At 44.3% G+C, this 23,186-nt stretch overlaps 1 protein-coding gene across 4 annotated transcripts in view; it reads right to left on the reverse strand.

Annotated features, from left to right (window-relative positions):
- zmiz1a (zinc finger, MIZ-type containing 1a) overlaps positions 1 to 21,497 on the reverse strand; it is a 127,936-nt gene extending 106,439 nt beyond the window's left edge. For 3 of the 4 annotated variants that reach the window (XM_031579639.2, XM_031579641.2, XM_031579638.2), the window contains exon 1: positions 20,741 to 21,497. The gene's annotated coding sequence lies outside the window, so the exon portion shown is untranslated. The remainder of the gene's footprint in view (positions 1 to 20,740) is intronic. The other variant, XM_031579640.2, reaches the window with a different exon arrangement.
- Between the last annotated feature and the right edge of the window lie 1,689 nt (positions 21,498 to 23,186).

Genomic DNA, 23,186 nt, shown 5'->3' on the forward strand with positions numbered 1-23,186 from the left:
AGCATGCTATCAGTCCATCCCCCCACTACACAACATCACCCCTCATTGTGTGTGAACTAATCACAGAGTTAGCATGCTATCAGTCCATCCCCACCACACAACATCACCCTTCAGTGTGTGTGAACTAATCAGCAGAGTTAGCATGCTATCATTCCAACCCCGCTACACAACATCACCCTTCAGTGTGTGTGAACTAATCAGCAGAGTTAGCATGCTATCAGTCCATCCCCACCACACAACATCACCCTTCAGTGTGTGTGAACTAATCACAGAGTTAGCATGCTATCAGTCCATCCCCACCACACAACATCACCCTTCAGTGTGTGTGAACTAATCACAGAGTTAGCATGCTATCAGTCCATCCCCCCACTACACAACATCACCCCTCAGTGTTTGTGAACTAATCAGCAGAGTTAGCATCCCCGCTACACAACATCACCCCTCAGTGTGTGTGAACTAATCACAGAGTTAGCATGCTATCAGTCCATCCCCAGTACACAACATCACCCCTCAGTGTGTGTGAACTAATCAGCAGAGTTACCATCCCCACCACACAACATCACCCCTCAGTGTGTGTGAACTAATCACAGAGTTAGCATGCTATCAGTCCATCCCCAGTACACAACATCACCCCTCTGTGTGTGTGAACTAATCAGCAGAGTTAGCATGCTATCAGTCCATCCCCCCACTACACAACATCACCCCTCATTGTGTGTGAACTAATCACAGAGTTAGCATGCTATCAGTCCATCCCCACCACACAACATCACCCTTCAGTGTGTGTGAACTAATCACAGAGTTAGCATGCTATCAGTCCATCCCCACCACACAACATCACCCTTCAGTGTGTGTGAACTAATCACAGAGTTAGCATGCTATCAGTCCATCCCCCCACTACACAACATCACCCCTCAGTGTTTGTGAACTAATCAGCAGAGTTAGCATCCCCGCTACACAACATCACCCCTCAGTGTGTGTGAACTAATCAGCAGAGTTAGCATGCTATCAGTCTATCCCCACCGCTAGACAACATCACCCCTCAGTGTGTGTGAACTAATCAGCAGAGTTAGCATGCTATCAGTCCATCCCCGCTACACAACATCACCCCTCAGTGTGTGTGAACTAATCAGCAGAGTTACCATCCCCGCTACACAACATCACCCCTCAGTGTGTGTGAACTAATCAGCAGAGTTAGCATGCTATCAGTCCATCCCCGCCGCTACACAACATCACCCTTCAGTGTGTGTGAACTAATCAGCAGAGTTAGCATGCTATCAGTCCATCCCCACCACACAACATCACCCCTCAGTGTGTGTGAACTAATCAGCAGAGTTAGCATGCTATCAGGTCATCCCCGCTACACAACATCAACCCTCAGTGTGTGTGAACTAATCAGCAGAGTTAGCATGCTATCAGTCCATCCCCACCACACAACATCACCCCTCAGTGTGTGTGAACTAATCAGCAGAGTTAGCATGCTATCAGTCCATCCCCGCTACACAGGGCAGTCAGAGCATGTCAAATTCTGCTACTTTTGATCTGATGGTGGCCATCATCAACCCCAAACGCTTCCCGCCTTTGATATGTGAGCGCTGCCTGCTACACTCATGGCATGTTCTACCAGTGTCTGTATTTGATTATAAATCCATTGAGTAGCGAATCCAAATGCTTTACACCGGCAGGCAGGCAGGCTGCGCTGCATTATTTAGGCGACTGTAATCTGCCTGATATCAAAGCGCGTAAGAAGATACAGACGCTCCACCACGCGCAAGCACGGCGCAGCAGCTGTGGGAGGTGAGGCGCGCCGCTGCCACTTCTGCCGCCCTGAAAAATGAATGCAGCAAACAGGCGGTGTGCTTCAGGCCTCTCCACCGCTGAGGACCAACAAGATCAATTACACAGGGGAGGAGATGTTCCTCAGCTCCGCAGCAGGGAGAGAGACGGAGAGAGCGAGAGAGAGAGGGAGAGAGAGAGAGAGAGAGAGAGAGAGGGAGAGAGAGAGAGAGAAGCACCTTAATGAGAGAGGTTTCCATTACCTCCATAAAAGGCATAAGTGAGTCACCCTGATGAAGCAAAGCAGTAATAGCCCTTTCTCCTCTCCTCTCTAATGACACTGGAAGTGGATTACGCCGCCAGTCCCCCCATTCGCTCTGTTTATCATTTATGTAAATAACAGCTGGAGGAGCGATAGCTACCACACCGGGAGCGGGCGGGCGGGCAGGCGGGCGGTGGAGAGGCGAGGGGTGGAGGGGAAGGTGGAGGTGCTTTTCTGTGCATCTGAGAGATGCTTCCGTTGCGAGCTGGGCTGTGGAGTAAGACTGATAATGAGCTGCTTCAGCGTGAGCTGAGGTGAGGCGTGCTTGCTTAGATCAGAGCCAGCCATTAAATGTGTGTACGGCGTGGCCAGTGGGAAGTGGTTTTTGGGGGAAAACACATTTTGCCTTTGAATCTCTTCAGGAAGATCCACATAGGAACAGTCCACTCTCCATTTTGAAAAACCATGGCATGTGCATATGCCAGCTCGTGTGAATGTGTGTGTGTGCAAAGCAGAGAGGGTGTAAGAGAGGGGGGGGAGAGAATTTGTGCTTTGTATGCAGGTAAAGGCACAAGCCCAACTCGTCTGCATCAGCCAGGTTATTCTAATACACACCATCTGACTGAAGAGGATGAAAAAAAGCATCAGCAGAAATATACACAAGTGGCAATAATCCTCTGCCCTGAACACTTGTGCCATGCAATAAGCAGACTGTGCTTATCACTGCCAAACCACTGCTCCTTTTAATAACCCCAGTGATGGCAGTCCTTTCAGGCAGATCTCGGCTCTGCATTTAAAGATTATGTGTGTGTGTGTGTGTGTGTGTGTGTGTGTGTGTGCGTGCTTGTGTGTGTGTGTGTTTACAGTGTGTGTGCCGTGCACGTATTTGTGTATGTGTATAGGTGAACAAAGTGAGCCAGGATGAGAGGAGTTATTTTGACAAGCAGCCCTTAGACCATACTAGTACTGTTGGCCAGTTCATGTATTGCCACAACAGACCTGTTTTACAATGGAAACTGGGAAGTCCTTTCTCGTACGCAATCTGAAGTGTATCGTATGTTATGCCACCACCTGCCCTCCAGAGGGGGGTTGAGGGGGGTTTACCTGGATCCCTCCACTATACCGTATATGTCACTTCCTGTCTATCTGTCTGCCGTGTCTGCCCTCAGCTATGTGGTTGAAATTTGTCACTTCAGTCTCAGTGAACTAAAAAACTGGACTCAGTATCAATACATCACACTCAACATTAACTACATTTCAATCGAGTACACACACACTTCCTCAGCTACTGTGTCTAACACACACAGATTTAAAGACATATACACACATACACACACAATTCAAACAGCTGGAACAGTACAGTTACTGAAGTAAAAGGCACAAGCTGTGCACCAGTTGGTTTTGGGAGGCCACTCTTGGCGTGTTCTCAGCTGAACCATAGCAATGTCTTGAGTGTAGAGAGGTAGAGTTAGGCCACTCTTGGCGGGTTCTCAGCTGAACCATAGCAATGTCTTGAGTGTAGAGGGGTAGAGTTAGGCCATCTCTCCTGTGTATGTCTAGGTGCCTCTTCACTTCATTATGGCAGCATGTGGCATGGTGTGTTTGTAGCGTTCTTCCAAAGGTCAACCCCACCGACTCCAGATCTACTTAATGACAAATGCTTTAGTGCCATTATCCATGTTCAGTCTAATCTAAGAACAGGGCGCAGTGATGCTCATGTTATGAAAGCAGCACAAGGCAAGGGAAGGATTATGTAAATATTAGTTGTTGACACAAGAGAGTGACATGCCATATTTCAGCTCGGTGGTGGTAAGCTTGGCTGATCTCAGGGATGATAATACACCCAGCAACCAGGAAGTTAGAACACCACACACACACACACACACTCACACACACACACACTCACACACACACACACACACACACACACACACACACACACACACACACACACACACACACACACACACACACACACACACACACACACACACACACACACACACACACACACACACACACAGAGACCCAATTATCTGTATGTGGAATACCAATAAAAAATCACATCCAAATCAAAACTGAAGTAGCTTATTCTGCCCTTGTTCATCAAACTCCGTAAAAAAAAGACCTTTTGTTCATTTCTAATAATAATAATAATAAAAAATAAAAAATCCATAAATCATTAGAGTGCAAATAGGATGGGCCCCAGACTGCCTCTGTCATGTTAGCTGCTCCTCCTGACGGGGCAGTTTCCACATCACCAGTCAAGGCAGACTACCCACTTACATTTTCCAGAATGTTAACAGCAACTTGGACACTGTCAAAAATGTCATGTATGTGCCTTTAGCTACCTTTCTGCACTTAATAGGAAAGCCCTAGCCTGGTGCAATGCTCCAGCACACACTGAGATGTGTAATCAGGTCTTCAGCGTGGAGAGAGAGAGAGGGAAAAAAAACCGAAGGCAGTGAACAGTCTTCTGCGACTGCACCTTCTCAGGAAAGATGGCAGGCAGGTCCCCCTAGGCTGCCTCGGAGCCGGCACGGCATAACCATGCGTGCCAGATCGCCTCGGCTTCACTCTGGATCCGGCTGACAGACACGCACAACATATCCCCATAGACTTGACATGAAAATCCAGGCTGTTAGTGTAACACAAAGTCGGCGCTCCGTGCCTCACTACACCCAAGTCTGACTGCCGTTTCACCCAGTGAAGAGGGCCTGGAGTGACCGTGCTCCTCCACTCCATGGTCAGAGAGCCAACCCAAGGCAGGCACAGCCATTACGATGACAGACACTACTCGGCCTTACAGAGGTTTCCTGTGCTGACTGGTCTGGGCTGGATATTGGCACTCAACCTGCCTGTGGAGCGCCAGACTTGGAGGAAAGGGAGAGGGAAGCCATGAACACAGAGCCCCCTCAGCCCCCCCAGCCCCCGTCCCTGCCTGCCTGTGTAGAAACGGCCAGCAGTGAGGACGAGCAAACCCTCTTTATGCGAGCTGCGGAATGACCACTTCCGCTCGAGGAACGCAGCTGTTTGATCTCAGGCGGTTGAGGCTAACTACCCAGATGGACAAAACAAACACAGGAAAAACACAACTGGGCCACTGTGGAGCTCTTTCCACTACAACTCCTGTGCGAAAGGTCAAACTGTCACAATGTTGCCACAGGCCAGAACTCTCAGCGGGCGGGGGCTCGCTAAAGCTATGGCCGTGGCTCTCGGGGAGTGACGTGCTGCTCGGGATCAAAGGGGGAAATATTACATGTCACTTTCTTTGGAGGCTTGTGAGCAGTGGAACCATGTTAATTATAGTGTTGCTGTAGACAGCTGTGTTTGTTTCATGCCCAGATCATTCCCTGAGACTAGGAAACAGGGACTCTTGATGGTCCTTTCTTCTTTAATTAATGCTTTTCTTTTACCGTGAAGAAAGGAAGAAGTGTTGTAAAGCCTTTCATGAAAACTAATAACTCCTGCCAAGGGCGAATTCAACTGTTTTAATGGGGAATTATCACTACAAACCACTAATTCCTCTGACAGATACTATCAACTTGAGATTTGGAAATTGTGACTGATATCTCATGTGCCACCAAAATATAGAGGATGCTTTAAATAATTGATAACCTTGGAGCAGGATGATTATAAACAGCTCTGCTCCTTTTATCAATCATTCATGTGGTTTCTTTCGAAAACACTTCACTTCCTCAAGTTTCAGGCCACACTTCAAGGAAAAAGGTCTACACTCATACATCTTGCCTAATTTGAAGGGCCGAAACACACTAGGGCATTATAGGGTATTATAACCCTAACAGGAACAACACTCAGAAAAGGGGAGAAGAGGGATTGTCAAATTAACCAAAACCATATTACATTGTAATTACTCTTTAAAACATGATATTATTATGTTGAACATATGTATTTTGTTACACCATTCAATTTATCCAACTGAATCATGGAAGAGGAAAGTAAAATAATAAAGTAAGTTCACACACATGAAGGCAAATAATCACGTGGGGAGCTTCTTTAGCTATTCCTGCATAACGTAAATAGTGACTGATGCATGTCTAACGTCAACTTCCCCCAAAAATGGATAGAACAGTGGAATGCCCCCTATTGATGGAAAGTAACACTTGCTTTTTAAAACTAGGCCTGTTGTGTGTAAAATGTCTGTCTAATTTGTTTTATTTAACTGTGTAGGGCTGTAGGCTACCTATTATTTGCGTAGATAAGATAATTAATTTTAATGAAGCAAGTTAGATTTACAGACCTTACCTTTATCAGGGACAATGCCATTTAGAATTACATTACCTTTGAAAAATACTACCATTAATAATACATTGAGAAAAATTGGTTGGTTGGAAATTGGAAAATCATTGGCCATATTCTGATTACATGGGACCGATGTACACATTAAAAATCAAGTAAATTCAAAGAACTACATTACAACATACGAACCTCATTCTTTGCAAACAAATCAATATCATACAATGGGGACAAGAAACCTCCTCATTCAATAGCGCTTCACTCAAGACAGTGCTTTCACACGGACCTTTATTATGTTCAAAGATTAACACTGGAGAGCAAGCTAAAATGAACTGAATTTGGGCTACGGAAAAAGCTTCCAAATGGGCGCACATTTCCTATTAGCTCATGCCTTGGGGCCGTCGGTGAGTATGATCAAACAGAACGGCATCCCTCCCTCCGCTCCTGAGTAATGGTACACAGAGAGGTTCCGTGCAACCTCTCGGGGTGCCAATCTTCCAATTAGTGTCCGCGTGCAAGTACTTCTGCCCTGGTCTCACGGCATGAAAGCCTGGCCGAACCAGTGCTGACAACATGTCAGCCCCAGCTTCTGTCTGACCTCACCAGGGTCCACAACAGAGCAAACCAGCTCTATTTGGGTTCATGTAGACAGAGGGGTTTCCTAACACTATAGCAATATGCTATTTTCAGCTTTGAGATTTGTGACTTTGTGCTTTACCATGTGTTACCACGTGGTCGGAAGATGTGGGAAATATGTTTGTACACATATGTAAGCCCAGTACTACAACACAGGAGTGCCTTTACATTTTCCAACAGTGAGAAAGCAATTGGGTTTAACAGTGTGAAAGCTATAAGTTTTAACAGGGGAAAAAATCTATGGGGTTTAACAGTGAGAATGCGAAGGGTTTTAATAGTGTGAATGCTAAGGGTTTTAATAGTTTGAAAGCTGTACATTTTAACAGTGAGAAAGCTATGAACTTTAACAGCACAAAAGCTATGTGTTTAAGCAGCATCATAAACATGAAAATGTCTATGTTAATCCTTTTGTCACATTCTGACTGTAATATCCTCAATAGCCGATTAAGAGCTAGTTAGCTATGTGTTTGTGTAATGTACATGGGTATGTAATTATTACGCTGTGTTTTTGTGTAGCATCTTGGGTTATGAGCTCAAAGTATTTGTACATGTGAGGACGGAGAGGAAAGAGCAGCCTCGATGTACCAACACTTTACTAGAAAACAACTAGATGAAAAGAGAGGTTCAGGACGGACATCAAATGAGTTACGTATGGGCCATGGGTTGTGGCCTGCTTTAGTTGAGAAAAGAATATCAACATAGTAATCTTTATGTGCTTGAGTAATCATTTCTGAATGGGCAGTCGAAAAGTCTATCAATCAGTCCTTTGATCTTCTCAAATACTAAATCAAAATGTTATATGATGTTTTACGCAGAAATATATATTTCATAGGGAACATGTGAGCTGAAATCCTTTCCATATTGTGTGTATATCTCTGAGTGTTTGGTGGGGAAGGTTTAAGGCTCCCTCAATGAAACACATGGATGAGATACCTCAGAAGGTCAAGGATTCCCTTCAATGTCAGGGGAGTAGTCCTTCATCCTGAGCTACTGAGTGATCTCATGTGACTGGTCTGGAAGAACAACCCATCACTCTGCCTGCCCGCTGAGTGAGTCAGCCTCAATCCTGAATTATGTCCGATTCATCCAACAGTTAGCCTATCTGCAGTCCTCCTGACTGTGAGCGCTCAAGAGTGGCTTTTGACAGGTATTTTCTCACGGTACCTAGCATACCTCCCATTTCACAGACAGCTGTAACATAGCCCCAAACACAGGAACAGAGAACATGTCATTCACACGTGTCAGCAGACAAGAGCCTCAGCAACACCTACACAATGCTACAGCGCTAAACAAACTAAATGATGCAAAGTGACTAAATCTGGCTAAAGGTGATATTCCAAGGATGGATGGTTTGTCAGAGTGTTGGGCTTTTTTCCCCACCACTCAGTGCTCTTCCTAGCTCCTTGAATTTAGCCCTACATTTCCGTTTTGATTAAATTATCTTCTAATTTACTATCTCCAAATTCATTTTTTTGCCAACATGCTCTTGTGCACCACACGTATCTGCTGTACACGAGGGCTTAGACATTTGTGTCTTTAATAACGGCTGCTCTCTCCCCCCCCCCTCTCTCTCTCTCTCTCCCCCCCCCCCTCTCTCTCTCTCTCTCTTCCTCTTTCTCTTTCTGTCTCTCTCTCTCTCTCCCCCCCCTCTCTCTCTCTCCCTCTCTCTCTTCCTCTTTCTCTTTCTCTTTCTGTCTCTCTCTCTCTCTCTCTCTCCCTCTCTTTCTCTTTCTCTCTCTCTCTCCCTCCCTCTCTTTCTCTTTCTCTCTCTCTCTCTCCCTCTCTTTCTCTTTCTCTCTCTCTCTCCCTCTCTCTCCCTCTCTTTCTCTCCCTGTGGACGTGGTGGTAGGCAATGTGAGCAGGAGACGGACTGGTCACTGCACTGCCTTTGTGATGAGCTGCCGGTGCACCATGACTATCAATCAGTGTTTCCGGAGATCTCCAGGCTTCCTTGCTCCGCTTGGCACCCCGCTGCCAGACTGCCACGTCTCTCAGTGTCACCGAACAAAGACATGCCTCTCAAGGACCCTGCACAACCAGCCGCCGCAAGACTGGCCCTTTTTATACAGTTATACTGTTCAGGGCGGGAATGTTGCCACTTTATTCCGCCTTGGCGTTCTGTGTGAAGGGAACGGACACGGGATGGGGCGTCATTGTTGTTCCACCTTTAAGCCTGCAGCGAAGGTAGTCACAGAGCCAGATGGACGTCTGTGTGAAAGGGAGAGCCGGCATAGTAGGATAGCATGTGGCCTTGCAAAACGAAGCAAGACTACTATGTTGTCAGAACACACAAATCCAACATGATGAACATAGACAGCCTGCAAGAGCCCGCAGACATTCACCCGACAGAAGATATTCACCCGTCGTTGTTTTTGAAAGTAACAGGTAGGCTAGTTTATTTACGATACAGATGTTAGTTAGTTTGACGTAGTACACTGTGTACACTACGTCCTTACTTGCGTAGAGTGTGAATTTAGATAGGGTAGTGTTGTCTCAAATCGAATAAAACTGTGTTTCACTTAAAGGGAATGACGATTGCAACGTCATCAGAACCGCTATTGCAAAGATGGCTACCATTGAGGGCGCAGCGCGTCCAGCGTTTCACACTCAACTTTTTCAAGGTCACGTGTACACCATCGGGGTACTCACAGTGCACTGCATGTTTCCATTATGGTCAGTGTGAATGCATTAATGCACTCAAAATAGCAGGTGTAAATGCGGAAGAACATGGAATGAGACAAAGCATATGATAAACAACAAAATAAACATAAAAAAAATGATGGGTATTAGTCCAAATATGAATTTACCTGTTTAAAGCTCTGTCTCTTCAACCCTCTAGTGCAACCAACAGGCGCCATCAAATTGTGCTTACATTTCACTATCTCCCGGTTATTGCTGCAATTTAGATTAAAAGGGTTTTGTAAATACCACTAAAATACCATTAGGTTCCACCAAAGTTGCCCCTGCAATTTTCATTTAACAAGAGTCCATTATCAGCAACAGTGTCAAAACATGGTTTGAATGAGTACGCACTGGATCAGTATTGTACTGGCTCCAGTGGTCTAAATGAGTATGCACTGGTCTGGATCAGTATTGTACTGGCTCCAGTGGTCTAAATGAGTACGCACTGGATCAGTATTGTACTGGCTCCAGTGGTCTAAATGAGTATGCACTGGTCTGGATCAGTATTGTACTGGCTCCAGTGGTCTAAATGAGTACGCACTGGATCAGTATTGTACTGGCTCCAGTGGTCTAAATGAGTATGCACTGGTCTGTATCAGTATTGTACTGGCTCCAGTGGTCTAAATGAGTACGCACTGGATCAGTACTGTACTGGCTCCAGTGGTCTAAATGAGTACGCACTGGTCTGGACTGTACTGGCTCCAGTGGTCTAAATGAGTACGCACTGGTCTGGACTGTATTGTACTGGCTCCAGTGGTTTAAATGAGTACGCATTGGATCAGTACTGTACTGGCTCCAGTAGGTTAAAGTTTCCTGTCGGCACTGCTTCTGTTTTTTTCTTCAAATAAATGATCAAATGTTGCATAATATATTGCATGCATACATTCAATATATTAGGTCACAGCAATGCCTACAGAGCTGGTAAAAAGTGAAATCTGCAGTTATAAAACGCCACTAATTATCTACCAAGATGTTTTTGACAGCAGTCCCTGCGCCACTAATCTCCGCCTTGGCACTCTGCCAGTTTGTGCTTTATTTATTTGATTTCAGTCACCGTCAAGAGCAGGGTAAAGGAGGAGGAGGGGGGGGGGGGGGGGGGGGGGGGGGGAGGGAGTGAGGGGGACAGGGAGGAAGAGAGCAACCACTTCTTACAGCATTCACTCAACCCTGCAAATCAGTACATCAAACTCATTTCCAGACTGTTGTGAAAAAATAATCACATGATTACTACTGGGACTGGAGCAGGATTTTGTAGTGGAAAAAAACCTCACGGAGATGCCTTTTTAAATTGGCTAAAGGTAAATTAATTATATTGTCATTTCCTGGCATATCAAATAATTGCAGCCTTCTTTTGTTTTAAGCCAATGAATACCAAAATAAGGGCCTAGAATCCACGACTATGCTAAAAACTCGACGTAAATGCAATTGCTGTCTCACCAATCTTTTTATCAACGCAGCAATAAGGCTCTTTTGTTGGAGCAACAGTCAAGACAAAGGTTAGAGTGCCAGGTGCTTATCATCCCTTATCTCTAGCCTGATATGAACATGGCTGACAATGGGAGAGGGAGCTCTGCTAGTGCTTAGATTACTGAATTATACAGAGGACATGAACCAAAGCATTTCAGCTACTTAGAAATGAGATCAGGCAACCATAAAATATTGATCTCCCATTTCCATATTCTGGGCGATAAGGCGCTGGCCAAACTAGCTCAACAGCTTAATTACTTGTCAGTGGCAGAACATTGCACCTGTGATTAGTTTGGTTCTGCCATCCTCACTTAGCTAAACTAGGAAGCTAAGAACATTTTTATAAGATACAACATAGCCATACATTATATAAGATGTTGCCATCCTCCCTTGTTGACTACACTATCAATAGAGTCATAATAGGATATTTGTGTTTATCCTCCTCCAACTGAAAAGGAATCATTTAAATAACACCTTCAACAGCGAGTCAGATACATTGAGGTTTGCATTTTGGGAAATCCTTTAAATGGATTCCATTACATCAGCAATTAAGGGGGTTGAGGGTATCAGGTTACGTAATCAATCGGCGTAACCTATGCTCCGTCTAAACTCTCTTCACTCTGAGAGAACACAGTCAGAAATACTTTCAAACCTAGTTGGCAAACTCATCTGGCTACAAAGCACTTTTGTTCCAGACAGCACGAACGTATCCCTGTCTGTTCTGTTCTGAATAACAACAAGTGTTCCATGAACCCCCAACAAAAAACCTTCATCCCTTAAAAATCCAGCTGACTGTGTCCGCACCAACACTGATCCAAGAGTGAGCATCTGAGGGTTCCTGGACAATCACACATGAATTGATTTGTCTTGCCCCTCACTCATCTGTGTCTGTAACTCTAATCAGGGGAAGTGTTAACTCAACACTGCGGGAGTCTATTGTGCCACTGTCTGAGTGATTAGCACTTCACGGAAACACAACGTTCAAACCACATGTTCAATCTAGCCGAGGAGGCATAAACTCACTCGTCAGGTTGGGATGGCGCCACTGCTGTTTGGCGGCAGCGTCTCCATGATACTTGACATTGTTTTTATTATCCCCATAGCTTGAAGCGACAGAACGTCAACACGGGGTGACAAATGGGTGCCAGGGTGCGCGATGCCAGGCAAGAGTGGCAGCGGCACGGGCACCAGGGGAGAGCGACAGCTCCGTGATGTTTATCAAACAACAAACAAAGGCCATCTTGAGGACATAATGTACTTTGTCATGTTTCTGTCAGCCTGAGAACCGGTTAGACCAATAAGTGACACTAAGAGTTAGGCATTCCTGAAACATTGATATTCACCCTGAATGACCCAGCACAGAGGCAGCTGAGGTTGCAGCAGGTTAAATGACAGCATTCCTCAAATTGAGTCCAAAAATGTAATTAGTTTCTACTGGATTAGTGCAATTTAGGGGATAAGACAGAGCATAATGCGAAATGAATGTTATACAGAAATTGCTGAAATCATTTAATAATGGCTCAAACTATATGTACTACGTATAGAACATTATACTATATATTATTAGTATAGAGTTAACACATCATGTGATAATTAATTGCAGTATGGACACAATAACATGCAAGTTCATTAGAGACTATTGAGAAATAATGTGAATTTCAATGTTTTAGAAGAGAAGACCAATAAGAAGCAGAAATGGTGCTTCTTGTGAAGGTCACAAACAAACACAACACACCGCCATGAGGGAGAGTCATAACTCCCCCCCCCCCCTTTGTTAAATCCAATAGAAAGGCTTTTAGCCATCATAATGATTTACAAAGTGACGAGTCAAACAGATTTACTGTGACAGCCTCAGAGGCACCCAACACAAATACAATTAGCACTCACGTGACCAGCATCCCGCCCCACCAAAACCCCACCCCACCCTCACCCCACCCCCACCTCACCCCACCTCACCCCACCTCCCGCCCCAAAGGAGCCACAGAATGGGCTGTGCTCCACAGACGCAGGCAGGGAGCCTCTTCTCACTCCTCTCTTTGGTGAGCAACCCCCACAGCATGCAGGGAGCTGAAACATGTCCATTGTGGCAGTTACCTCAAGTGACAGGTTGTCCCCACAGTGCTGCTATGTTGTGTGTGCGAGAGGCTGTGCTGCACAGTTCCCCAAATGTGCAGCTAGTATCATCACTCAATATCAAATGAACTGCTGAACCATGGCCAGAAGCCAATCACGTGTAGTCATTTCTTAGACACCGTCTACGGCTAACATTACAGGGGAGCCAGGCTCATTACGAGGGTCAGTTCTCAACAATGCAATGTTATTTCTTCCAACCATTCAAACCATTTTCCTCTTGATAAAGACACAAACATAACAACTGACCTTGACTCCAGGCCCAAATCCCAAATAACTATAAACGATATGCTTAGGCTATACAGTTTCTGATATTCCGTACAAAATCTGTGCTTATCCCTTAGGCACGTTTACAGAGCTGGAAAGGAGCATTTGAAGAAAAAGGTCTTGGGTCAATTGTTTACAAATAGAGCCAAAGTTCCCTTATCAAGATTTATTTAGTGTGAAAGTGGCTGGTGCTGACTACAGGATGCACAATGCACAAATTCTCCCCCCAAATACAGGCAAAAGAATATTGATGAGCAGATGGTTTGATCACTGTGATTTATTTCTATTACTTGGTAAAGTATGTTAAAGGAGGTATTGCAGACATTATCTTCACAAAAGCCTTCCCAATTCCCTGTGCAGCAAACAGGGAACCTCCCCTGCTGGAGTTGACAATGGCAGCTTAGTGAGGCAGGTCTAAGGTTAGCTGCCGTCTCTGAAAAACAGCTCTGCACACCAAACGCTTGTGTGGGTGCTGGCAGCCAGACGGGCGGGAATGTGAGGAGAAAGGAACCCTCGGGGCACTTCAGATAGAGTTTCTCTCATTTGGGCGCTCCAAACTCCAAAAGCTTTCCAAGCAAATAAACGGCAGCATCTACTGTTTTCACCAGGACCTCACTCCCAGGAATCAGCAGAGCGCTATATCAACAGACCTTTCACAGCCTTTGTCATATTCAATTCAATTGAATATTAGAAATATCAGAAAACCAGGAGAGGAGAATGGAACTGTAATTGTTACGGATGCAGGCCATTCCCTGGTCTGCTGTTCGCTGTCTACTCACTTGAAAGCCAACTCAGATTCAAACCTAGAGAAGCGCTCACATCCCTGGTGAGCACTTACAGCCAATGCAGATTTAGGCCCTCACCACCCCAAAGGCCTCTTGAGACGCGCTCCCCACACATAACACGCCACTGTCTCATGCACACATCTTAAACACGATTTGAAACGCACAAACACTGGCTCTACAGATTCAGGGTCCACTCTTATCTCGTGAGATAAGCTTGTGTGAGTAAGAAACAGTGTCAATCTGTCTAAAAAAGACTCATCACTCCATAAAACATAAATACACCAATACGGTCAAATGATGGACAAATCAAATGTGCCGTGGTGCATTAGGGACGTGGGGAAACGCGTGAACACAAACACTGCACAACAAAGCCAGTGATGCTCTTTTTTAACGCCATAATCTGCCCATCAAAATATCAGCATGCTGATGAGGCAGTGTGTGTGGCCTGGGAGTGAGATCTAAATTCTCCAAACATGACACTGAATGTTTCAGTGCGTTTACTGAACACTCGACAGAGCAAATGAAGATGTTAAGTGAACATGTGCTCGCCATTACCCCCTATTGTATTCGGAGAAGACACACTTTGATGGAGATTGGAGCTGAACATCCTTTAAATCATAAAACATAAAAAAGGCTGTTTGTCAACAGTTAATTAAAAAGCACAGAGAGACAATGACAAATATTGTTTGAAGACAATCCCTGGCAAGCACCACAGTGTGTCATTGTCGTCTCTGGAATACACTTGATTAGTTTAATCTCATAACAGCTATGATAAATGATCAGCGGAACAGTGGCTTCTGTTTTCTGAGAAGATGCACTGTAGTATGAGAAATAAAAATGCTAAAAGTACAAATCCAGCCATCACTGTGTCTGGGTTGAACTAGATAGAGTGGGTCAATCTGGCCTCCTGGTACTTTTAAACGACAATACATATGGAAATGAACCCGAAGGGGTGGACTTAATATCTCAGCTCATGTCGGCGAAACCCAGAGCATTTCAAAAGGTGTTCCATATAATTCAGTCTATACGACTGCATTAAAAGTGATAACAATTACCGACCTTTGAAGGTGCTTTGGCAACGTTTTTTAATCACGGCAAATTTGATATTTGATCGGCTTGAGAAAATGTCAATGGTAATAAAAATAGAAAGGGGTCCAGGATATAATGGACAACAGGGGGGGACACCCAGTCCGATGGACATTCTGTTCCTGCTATGAGAAGGAGGCAGGAGCCTGCACTGCATCAGCCAAGCAAAACTGCCAACACAGACCTGCACGTTGACAATATTCTCACACTGAGGCTTAAAATATGCCTCTTTTATCTGAGAACTGCAGGCGGAGCAATGAAAAGACATGAGCCCATAACCCAGGGATAGAGTCTGGCTGGACTGGCAGTCAGGGAGACAGAAAGGGATTGGAACGCACTGTGCAGGCACACCAGGATGTGTGTGAGAAAGAGAGAGATGCTGAGAAAGAGAGAGGAGGCAGTGAGAGAGAGAGAGAGAGAGAGAGAGAGAGACAGAGAAGAGAGAGAGACAGAGAAGAGAAAGCACAGACACTCCGCTTAGGGAGCACTTATTAAGAGCTGAGGAAACAGCACTTACCTGGGAAGTGGTTCTTGCAGTTGCATGCCAACTTGCGCTTGGACATAAACGCACAGAGACACGCACTGTATTTCTCATGCTCTATCTCACACTTCCTCCTGCCTGGCTGTCACCTCACGAGCCTCGCCGAGGTTCTCTGATGCATGAAACACATGTAGAGCCAGAGGGGGACGTCAAGAGAGAGAGAGAGAAGGACACCCATAGGCAGGAGCCTGCATTGACATCAGTGCATTGTGCCATTGTGGTCCTTCAGTCCAATGATATTCCAGCACTAAGCGTTATGTCAGGATGGTCCTTTCTCTTAATTAGATTAAATGCAATTATTGTTGGTGCCCTTTATGATTTTATCATATGCTTTAAGTGAAGTGATCCGAGGAGAATATATGCCCTAAAAAAAAGAAGTATCACTGCTATCTGGCTAAATCCCAGTTAATTTGCTTTGTCAGAGAACAAGGAAGTATGAATTCCTCAAGGCTGTGTTGAATGTAATTTTACCGCCTTCACAGAATGTCTACCATCAGTCTCCCTGGCAGTGGAAGTCACCCACACAGAACTGAGAGATGCAGATATGCAGCCAAGACAAGATGACAAGTCCCAAGGTATTCACATGATGGAGTACAGCACAACATTTTAATATATCAGTGCGGAGGTTCGGGACCAGCAGTGTCTAGCATCATGTTGCACTGCATAAATACTGTGCATACAAAAAGAATATTGTTACAATGAGGAACATGGTGATGGACCTTTCGTACTCATTTGGTGACTGGAGATCTTCAACATTTCACATTTCTGAGACTCATTTCTTGAAGCAGAACATGATAGCAACATTTAAAATGTAGCCTACCAAAGCAGATCAGTACATCAGTACGTACATCACCGATGTCAATAAGGATTATTTCCCTTCTATTGAAACCAAAATATTTCAAAAAGCATATTCGCCTGAGAGTCATTTACAAAGCACAAAGTAAGCAGGTTTCAAATCCCAGCAAGATTTCATCAAGCAGAGCATGTGAAGGTAATTGCTTGTGATCTGGGCAAATTTTGAGTGCAGCAGGAACATTTTGTTCTCCAGTGCAAAAATTTCAAACTCTCATATTGTGTTTGAGTGGCCGGGTGTCATTTATGATTCAAGGTCCTCGCTCTCCCAGACAGAGATGGGATACAGCCATTGTGACATCCTCAGCGTTCATTTCTCAAGGCACGTCAAATCAAACATGCATGAGCCAGTGACAGCGTGGGCATGGAAGTCCCCATCAAAGGGAACAGCACTTACAGGGGCACAGGCTAGCAGAAGCACACACACACACTCTCACACACACACACACACACACACACACACACACACACACACTCACACACACACACACACACACACACTCACACACACACACACACACACACACACACACACACACACACACACACACACTCTCTCACACACACACACACACACACACACACACACACAGACAGACACACACACACACTCACACACACACACACACACACACACACACACACACACACACACACACACACATACATACACACACACACACACACACACACACACAGACACACAGACACACACACACACACACACACACACACACACACACACACTCTCTCACACACACACACACACACACACACACACAGACAGACACACACACACACTCACACACACACACACACACACACACACACACACACACATACATACACACACACACACACACACACACACACAGACACACAGACACACACACACACACACACACACACAGACAGACAGACAGACAGACAGACACACACACACACACACACACACACAGACACACAGACACACAGACACACACACACAATCCTGAGGCCATGTCTCGAGGGAAGAGAGCAACATCGTCAGATCCTCACCATATAACTAAAAAGAAACAAACTAAAATCCCTCTGTGGAAACAATGTACCACAAGATAGCATAATAAAACACCTGAAGTCTGAGGACACCATACAAAAACAGCTCCCCAAAAACTACTGTGCACTTGACACACTTTGTTTCACTGCTTTTTATGTATTTCTCTACATGTCTAGGCCTTATAAATGGTCAATAAATGCATAAATGCATAAACAAGAACGAACATTTCCCAAGTATTATGCTTCAGAGACGTGTAATTGTTTGTTTTTTTCAAACAAAAATCACTTAGAGCGCCTTTAATCTTAGGAGTCAAAAGAAATGATTGTACCACAATCTCCAACTTAACAAAATCAGCGATTTATGCAAGTCATTTCAGTGACATTTGCAACCGTGTGAATCAAGACCCTTATTAGATTGCTAATAGGTGCTTCTCACTCGTTCTCACCTGGGAAACACCATTACCATATAAACGGCAGCAGCCGGCTGTGAATTGTGAAAGTAATATTGTCGTGCTGATCAACAGCGCCCTGAGCTCAGGGGCTCGGCAACAATGCCTGAATTATGCTGAAGAGTGGGTGTGTGCAGCTGGTGGCGAGACGACTGCTCGAGACCATGATGAATGAACACAAGCCAACTATTTCACAACTCTCCACAATAGTGTACTAACAGTTAAATGTCAGACCTGTCAAAACACTGATTAGTGAGCTGCAGGTTTAAAAGGCTAACAGGTTCCTGACGGAAACAGCGTACGAACATGAGAGAAAGAGTCAGAGCACAAACAGAGAAAACAATGTTATGAGCAACAGAAATGTGTGCAGTTCACTCAAGGAGACCCGGGACACGTGTGTAACAACACAACACAGGATGAGATTATTTTGTCTTCGTGTTAAACTTGAGAGCTCTCTGGTTTATAGCAGTGTCTGCTGTTCATCCATGTTTTAAAAGTGGAGGTGGAATCTTTGTCATTGGTGAGACAAAAACTAGCATGGTAATGCCAAACAATATTAGGCTACTATTCTGATATATTAATGAACAATTGCCAGATTCTGAAAACTAAAGCAAAAAGTAGTCTTGTATATGAGTTTATGCTAAATGTGTGGTACGAAACGTTCCTGACAAACCAGAAACAGCATTCAAAGACAATGAAAGGCCAGTCTGCAGTTTACAGAAGACCCCTGCCTAGTGAGTTAAGATCTTGCCCCACAAGAGTGGCACAGCACATCTTACTTTCAATATGGCCTTTGTTGAATGCTACAAGTTCCGTGTCCTTAACATGAAAAGAGGAAGACTGACTGCTGCTGCTTCTGCCCATGGTTGGTGATTCAGACCCTCAACCAGGGCCCCACAGCAGAGGCAAGAGGGGGAAAAAACACTCTTCTCATGTCGCGCCGAAAATATTACTCAGATAAACAAAATCCATGGTCCCTACGAAAGCACTTACAATGCTCTACCACAAAAAATAAGACACAATAAAGCTGCCATGATCAGTCACACGTTTGTTACTACAACCCATGTTTCTCACTCATGGCCATCTACACTTGTCTGAATAAATCTGGGGCTGCATATCGACATGTTGCTGGTGTGAAACAGAAGCTCCCCCCATGAACTCCACGGGCACTCAGGTAAGCCTGTGGTCATTTCAGCGCAGCATTGCAAACATAAGTTGTGATTATGCCCAGCAACGATTGTAATGATCGGGCCAGTTTAAACCACGACCAGGAGTATGAACATATTTCATGCTGGCTAACACTGAAAGAGATATTAAAAGATTATTAGACATGCAAAAATAGCCGAGGCACATGTTTGGTAACTAAAACAGACAACTGCATTAATGTGAAAGGTATGTTGACTCTTCAAACCACATCATATGCTATTTTAATGTGTCCTGCTCCTTTCCTGGGGCAGATAGGAGTCGCGCTTCTCTAAAACCTGAAGAGAAGGGGCGTAACTGAATTGTGTCTCCGTCTGGACTTCTCCCCTCGCGCGCTGTTCTTTCACCCACCTTTTCCTTATTGCACATGGTGGTATAACGAACGGGAATGTAACTGTGATCCTCACATGCGAAAGAGTATTTAGTCCCAACTGGCCTCAGAAAGCTTACAGACACCACGACTTTATGCAAGGGGTTACAGCACAAATCTGCACCGCTACAAGCAGCTAAGAGCAACTTTAAAGTGTTTCCGAAAGCATTCTTGCTAGAGCTAGTACAAGGCTGTATCAGGCAACTGTCACTCAGTTTTTCCACACTTGGCTAACATATCAACATGGTGTTGCAAATAACCAAGCAAGTTGCCTGTTAAGTTAAAAAACGATGCTAGCTTACATTCTCAACATACCTATGCAATGAGGCTAGCTAAGGTCTTTCAGCCAATTTACAGCTAACGGAGTTGAATATGAGTGCTTTGGCTGATGAGCAGATCAACTGCAAAAGCACAGCCTAGACTATTCTTAGAACGCGATAAAATAACGTTAACTTAGCGTACTGTTAATGTCCTGGCTAACCTCTCTATACAACTACAGAATGACAAGGTACCCGCGGATATGAGACTATACTGCAAAATATCGAAGCATCACGTTTAAATGCAGGATACGTGGTGCATTGATCAGTCTGTCTCCAAAGAGTTCTAATAATCAAACCACATCCTCAATTTAAATTGAGTTTGTTTGGGAGATGCTATTTTAAAGCACTGAAAGGTAACGTTACTATACCCGAATGCACATTCTGCTCAAAGAGCACATTCTTACATATCTAATGTAAATGCACACATTAGCACAACCTGTTTCTTCTCATAATTCAAATCTTTAGCCACATTTCTGGTGTCACTCTTTAAGAGACTACTCCATTGTTAGCTATCGGAGGTCGGTGCTAGCGCCAGAGCAAAAAGCACATCCACGGCAATGCACAAAACACATTCTCAGTCAAGCCTGCGAGGTGAGAAAGATGTAGAAATAGACACAGAACTTACTTTCAGATACGGCCAAAACTCAAAGCAGGGAGCAAAATTCCTCTTTATTTTCAAGTCTTGTTTTGTTGTCGCTCTTCACACTTCATAACCACTGGAAAGCGCACAACGTATCAGTGGTGTGTGAGTGCCTGAATCAACTAACGTAGAGCACGGCAAGTTGAAGTGTCAAATTACATCGGCTATTCTATTACCACAGATCCGTGCGTCGTGGTTGCTAGCAAAATGTGTCCCAGAGTCAAATCGAGTGTTCGTAGCGATGGATTAGGTAACTGCACCCGAACAGGACAGCCTAAGATCAGCAAGCTTGCTTTCAATACATACTAGAATATGAGAGCATACATGTTTTTCTTATATCTAGATCTTTTTTCGTATGGGAAACAAACGATTTTTAAGCTTCCAAAGTGTAAACTTTTTGGATTATTAAGGCAGTCTATGTCATGCTTAGTGTGGTTGATGTATTTTTTTCCACAGTAAACCATTAGCCTACACCTAGCCTACATCAAACTATTATTCATTACTATTATTATTCCTTCACTTTGGTGCTGTCATTGTACCAGTGAGGGAATACCTTCTCCGTATTTTGCGATTCACCAGTCTCCGATAGAATAGAAAGCTGAATAACAAAGACATGTTTGAGAGCAGCAGCGGCAGGCTTGGCTGAGTGGTGACGTCAAGGAACAATGACTCTCCCAACAGCACTGAGACACGAGCATTCACACTGGCTACCCTCGGCCTCGCTCCCTCGCTGGCACGACTCGCTCGACTCGACTGCATTGGGGAGACAGCGCTGTTCCAAGGCTGGAGTGGTGCACCAGAGAGAATAAGTCTCTTGCATGCAGTGGTTGTATTCGTAAGCTGAAAAAAAAGCACCGTTAGGAATTTCTTCTGGAATATCTGTCATAGCTATGGTTTCCCATGTTATAGAAAGATATACTAAATATATGTTTTGGAGGGCGCGCGTGGTAGGCTATTTTAAACATGGCCCCTGCGGAGGCTTGCTATTGCTAGTAAATTGAAACCTAATTATATGATTTTAGGTTGATGTGAATTTTGATCATAGTTACACTTGTTATATATATTCATTCATTTTTGTGGGGAAAACATGTGAATTCATATGGAATCTATAAAGGTCTGTGATATTGTGCACTGGTTTCAGATCATAAATCAAAAGAGATGATTTTGCATGCTTTCCCTCAGGGCTTTTTTCTTAGACCAACAAACAGCACACTTTAACACAGAAAACTGGCAGCATTCTATGGCATCCTTAGTGTTTCAAGCTGAGGGTTTTTTACACCAATGCACTGGGTCCATTCTCAGAACACTGTCTCAAGGACACTTGCTCCTGTACAGTTATCTAAGTTGGCAGGGATAAATCTGGCAAATGACATCATGGGTCAAAGCGGCCATTCATTTTATTTCAGGCGTATTCTTAGAAAGAGATTCCGTTATATTCCACCGTAGCAGTGGGGCTCCAGTCAATGTCAGTCCACCCTTACATGAAATTCCTTCGTCATTTTAACTGCTCTTGATTTCTAATGTAGTCTTAAATATAAATATTATTTATTTGTGAACACAGGTAGTATGTAACAAAGACGTATATGTTTAATTGCAAAAACACCTAATGACCAGATTACAGATCAGGTGTTACAGACGTGTCATAACCATTTCCTCTTTGTGGCCAGACCTAGACAATGGTGGACGTTCAGTTTTGTTTTACCTCGGTCATGTAGACAAGCACAGCACCAAACTCAAGCACGCGTGCTAGCAAGGAGGCTAAAACCCATAGGTGCACATCTCTTAAGGTGTCTGGGTGTGAGGTTTACTCACTGCAAAGCTCTGTACCGGCTGGCTACTGTTCCACTTTAACACTTTAACTGCGTTTTGTGTCATCCACTGACTGGTTGTAGCCTCATCTGCTCTGGGTCATTAGTCATGTGTTTATGAAGTTGGCTACCATGATCAAAGTTCATCACTTCAGCAATACATTCCACCATCATTCGAAGAAAGCCGTTCATTAGTGAAAAGCCAGTTGCAAGATTTCCGGGTCTCAAAAACAATATGGCCAGATGGCTGCCACGAAGATAGATGGATTATAGCTAGGGTGACCTCAGCTGAAGTATGTCCGTGTATATTTTTACATTCACCCAGATGCAAGGAATTGGATTTACATGTGGTGCACAAAAAAGTATTATTTTTTTTGCTTGCGGCAGGTTCCTACCTTTAGTGAGTGTGTTTTGTAATGTTGTTAGATCATTTGTGAATGAGTTGCCAATAAGTATGTGTGAGTTTGTCAGTTCTTTCAAGTTAAGCTTTATATCACCTTTCAAGTGTACCCTTACTCAACTGCAGTCCTCTGCTGGAACAACGACATTTAACAAATGTGTCGAGGGGTTGAGTGGAAGCAGCAAAGCACAGTGTTGTACCAATTCTCTATCAAACAAGAGAT

The sequence above is a fragment of the Clupea harengus genome, chromosome 13 (genome assembly GCF_900700415.2).
Source record: "Clupea harengus chromosome 13, Ch_v2.0.2, whole genome shotgun sequence".
NCBI lineage: Eukaryota > Metazoa > Chordata > Actinopteri > Clupeiformes > Clupeidae > Clupea > Clupea harengus.